This window comes from Myotis brandtii, unplaced genomic scaffold (genome assembly GCF_000412655.1).
Source record: "Myotis brandtii unplaced genomic scaffold, ASM41265v1 scaffold266, whole genome shotgun sequence".
In the NCBI taxonomy this organism is placed as follows: Eukaryota; Metazoa; Chordata; class Mammalia; order Chiroptera; family Vespertilionidae; genus Myotis; species Myotis brandtii.
In genome coordinates, this window is record NW_005360124.1 from 169,329 (window position 1) to 174,103 (window position 4,775).

A 4,775-nucleotide genomic window follows, 5' to 3' on the forward strand; every position below is an offset into this window, starting at 1 on the left:
CCCCCGCGCACACCCCGCACACACCCACCCACTCCACACCCACGCCGAGCGGAGAGCGAGCGCAGCCGCGCGCAACGTGGGCGCCCCACCTGGGACACGCCGCTCTGCTGCCCCCTTCGGCTGGGTTCCAGAGAAATGCGATTCCTGCGATCGCCGGCGGTGTGCCAGGAATGGTGCTCGCCACGGGAAAATCACCAAGACCAAAATAGATTTTAAAAAATGTCCTGTCCTCGTGAAACTTACATTCTGGTGGAGAAGATGCGAGCAAATAAGATGATTTTCGAAGAGATCAGTGCTATTGAGACAATAAAACAGGATAATGGGACAGAATGACAAGGAGGAAGTGGGCCGCATTAATGGAGTTCCTCTCCAATGTAGGTGTTTTGAGCTCATCATAACTATAAAAGGCATGCAACCACAGAAAAATGGGTTGAGGTCTCAGAGGCCCAATGAAGCAACAGAAACCAAGGGTGTCTGTTTGCTGCCCAATACAGTACTGGCTGTTGATGAGTTGAAATGTGGCTAGTTCCAAATGAGGTGTGCAATAAGTGTGAAATACACATTGGATTCCATGACAGTACTGAAATAAGAATGAAAAATATCTCATAAATACTTTTATATTAACCACATGTTCAAATGATAGTACTTTGGATATATTGGGTTAATTAAACTATATTATTAAAATTAATTTCACCTTTTACTTTTTAAAATGCGGCTATCTATGTATATAAAAGGCTAAGTGACCATCTGACCAGCGGTAGCTATGATGCTCACTGCCCACCTGGGGGCAGACGCTCAATGCAGGAGCTGCCCAGCTGCGGTGACTTGGCAGCGGTGGTTCTCAGGTGACGCACCCCAGAACCAGAGAGGAGGGAGCCCAATTCCTCGTAGGGCCCAGCGATTCCACCCTTGGCTGTGGGTTATGTTGTTGCTGGGGCACTGTCAGCCCCGAATCTGGGTTACTGCCAAGCTGCGGTGACCGTAGACACCCTTTGAGCTGTGGCGCTGCCCCAGGTGCGCTGGCCAGGGAGGAACCACGGGAGGTTGGCTCCAGGGCGTGTCCAGTCCATCTCCCCCAGTCCCGCCTTGCCAGCCACCTTCTAATTAATTTCCTTTCAATGTGCACGAATCCGTGCACCGGGCCACTAGTTAGAAAATATAAATGGACCAGTGTGGCTTGTGTTATATTTCTGTGGGCTGAGGTAGCCTACACACAGAACCCACATCTAGTTCTCTGTACTTCTTACCCCATGTTCCCACTAAGCCTTTGGGTGTGGGGAACAGAAAAGATGGTTCCCCCATAGGAACTGCTAGAGATCCCCAGAGAAAGGCCCCCACAGGGAAATCTGCCTTCCTGCCTAGAATAACAAAAACTGATGCGTGAGACCTTTGAGATTTCAGATCCACAGCATTGTTCAAATTCCCAGATTTTCTAAAATGGAATAATTTAAACTCTCTTTGGTTCAACAGAAATTTTCAACCTTCAATATTTTGATCTCTTGGGGGTGGGGTGGGGGAGTGTGATGCCCCTCAGACCTTAGGTCACACCCTCTCTTATCGAACATTTTTTAAAAAAATATATTTTATTAATTTTTTACAGAGAGGAAGGGAGAGGGATAGAGGGCTAGAAACATCGATCAGCTGCCTCCTGCACACCCCCTATTGGGGATGTGCTTGCAACCCAGGTACATGCCCTTGACCGGAATCGAACCTGGGACCCTTCAGTCCACAGGCCGGCGCTCTATCCACTGAGCCAAGCCAGCCAGGGCAACTTATCGAACATTTTAATGGCCCACAGGAAGGGCACATTTTCATGAGATAGAATCGAGGGAAGGGTCTACATTAGGAGGTGGTATGAACCCAAGCGGTGGGGTTTGAGGATTAATACAAAAGGATCTTGGGAGGTGAGAAATAGTAAAAAATAAAAATAAAAATAACCAAAAAGCTATTCATCTGGGGGAAATGCAAATGAATACATCTGTCACGGGGAAAATTAAAACACAGATGTTTGGGAGAAACTTGGGAAGTGTTTATGGATGACTGCTTTATGGATAACATTTTTCCTGCAAAATAAATGTGTTTTTCAAGGCAATGAAAAATATTGGCCCCATTTGGGCACTGGCGTGTCTTCTCTTCTCCATTCGACATGCTGATCACAGGAGATTTTCTGGGGTAATGAAAAAGAGCATGGACTTGGGAAACACAAACTTGGATTAATATTGGTGGAACCATTTAACAGCTGAATGACACTGGGTGTGTCACTTCCCTTATTCCTGAGCTTCATGTCTGTGCTAATTTAGGTAAGCATTTTAGGGAGGAAAATGAAGAACATACCCCAAAACTCAGTCAAGAAGTAGATTCTACTTCCCCTTCCTATGAATATGAGTTGGCCCTAGTGGCTTGCTTCTAAGAAAATATGATGGAAGTGATGTCCTTCCAAGGCTAGGTCATAAGGTGTCAGAGCTTCTGCCTGTCTGCCTCTCTGTCTGCCTCTTTTTCTCTCTCTTGAACCTGCACTTTTTTTGCTCTCTCCACTCCCTCTGGAAGTCGTCAGCTGCCATGGTTACCCAGGGGCTGCCATGTGGAGAGATCACAGAGAGAGAGAAGGAAGCCAGCTGTTCCAACCCTACCCCCCACCCCAGCTATTTGTGTCTTTACAGCCCAAGTTCTGTAAGCAGAATAAATGATTGTTACTATTTTAAGTCCTTATTTTGGGGTGGTTTGTTATACACCGATAGATAACTGATAAGGAAATTACAAAGAGAATAAGAAAACCTAACTTGTAACATGTACCAGGTTCCAGGCTGACAATTATTTTCTCACTTAATCCTCAAATAACTCTGTAAATTAGATTCTACACACACACACACACACACTTTATACTTAACCTTCTTAGTATCAGTTTTATCACCTGAAAAATGGGGACAATAATAGGCCCTTGCATATTCCTCAGAGTTGTTGGGAGAATCTAAAGAGATAATGCACAAAACAAGACTCTGTACATTATAAAAATACACAGATTGTCAGTACTATATTTTTCATCATGTTCCAAGCAAGAAGGGCTCTAAGGGACATCTCTCACATGGCAGATGACAATACGATAGCCCTGAAACTATGAGATTCAAGCTGGAAAGAACTTTCATGAAAATGACTGATGATATAGACAACAGATTATGACAATCATGGTATAGCTTTGAAAACAGACTCAAATATAAAATTTCGAATATTATTTTATATGTCTTATTAGTCAGGGTAAGAAATCTACTGCTGTAAAACCCAACAAATATCAGAGGCTTGACACATTAAAGGTTTATTTCTTGCTCTCAGCACAGATGTTTAGAGGGGTTGGGAAGAGGGCTCCACTCCATATAGTATTATTCAGAGACTCAGGTTTTGCCTTCCCGTGGATCTATGGTCTCTCGGTGCATCTGAGTTTCTCAGTTGGTCCTTTTCATCTATTGGCTGATAAGAGAAGGGAGAATCCAAGCCATACTGGCCAGGCTAGAAGTTTAAAGCTTAATCATTTTGGGGGGTAAGGCCTTTTAAGATCAACCAAAGTGAATCACACTAACTCAGTTAACCTTTGGGTTACTTTTTAATAACAGGCCTTTGGCTTTTAGTAAGGTTTAATATTTTTAAATGGCTCCATGAGAAAGTTTCTGCACCCATGGTTTTGCTGTTGAAGATATTGACCATTATGCAACCGAGTGCTTCTTGTATAAGCAGTCTTATGACTGATTCCAGTTCCTCTCAGTGTGGAGTGCTAAGAGAACTTGCCTCTCTTGACCAAAAGTTTCTCTTTCTTTCTTTCTTTCTTTCTTTCTTTCTTTCTTTCTTTCTTTCTTTCTTTCTTCCTTTTTCATTTCTTTTTTTTCTTTTTGCCAGATAATGAAAATTATAGAGCTCACTCTGCTCTCCATTTCTCCCTGGATATTCCTCAGAGTTGTTGGAAGAATCTAAAGAGATAATGCACAAAACAAGATAATGTGGAAAGCATGTGCCAAGCTCAGAAAGTACAGCCCTCCAAGTGATGTCCATTTACCATGTCCTCTGAATCAATCAATAAGCATTTATTATCTAGTATATATTAGATGCTAAGGATGCAGAGATAAAAGAAACATTCCCTGTCCTCAAGTAACTCAGACTAATGAGGAAGACCAATGAACAAAGAGACAATTCCATTAAAGTGTGATTGTGCCAGATACAATCCATTTGCTTCTCTAGATTACTATCTACCCTTCTCCACCCTGACAATCAGCAGGCTGAGCTGTAAGATTTTTAAAACTCACTTCCTTGTCCTCTGGCTTCTGGTCCATTTGGCCAGTGAGGAATTTTGGCATGAGGTCCCGTAGAAGGGAGGAGATTAAAGCCAGGATAGCTATTCTCTTGCTTTTCTCTCTGTAAGGTTACCTCAATTACTATCAAGCAAAAGTCACCATGTCTCACCAGGTAATTTTTTTCCATATGATTTTCTCTGTCCAGGCTTTTTAAACCACTCTCCTTGTCTCTTTGGACTTAGAGTTGGTGCCAGCTCCACTGTTACTAACTTGTGTTCCTCTCCCATCTCTTATGGTTCCCCTGCACCTCCTTGAGTCATCCTCATTGGAATATGCCATCTCTTTCCTCTGGGACCCTGCTTGATAGCGTAAGAGAGAGGAATCTCAGACTGCTGTGGAAACACAAAGGTCATAACACTTAATTCAGACAAAGGCCAGGGATGGGGGGTAACCATAGGAGTGAGCCTGGGGTTTCAGAAAAAGTTTCCTAGAGGAGCT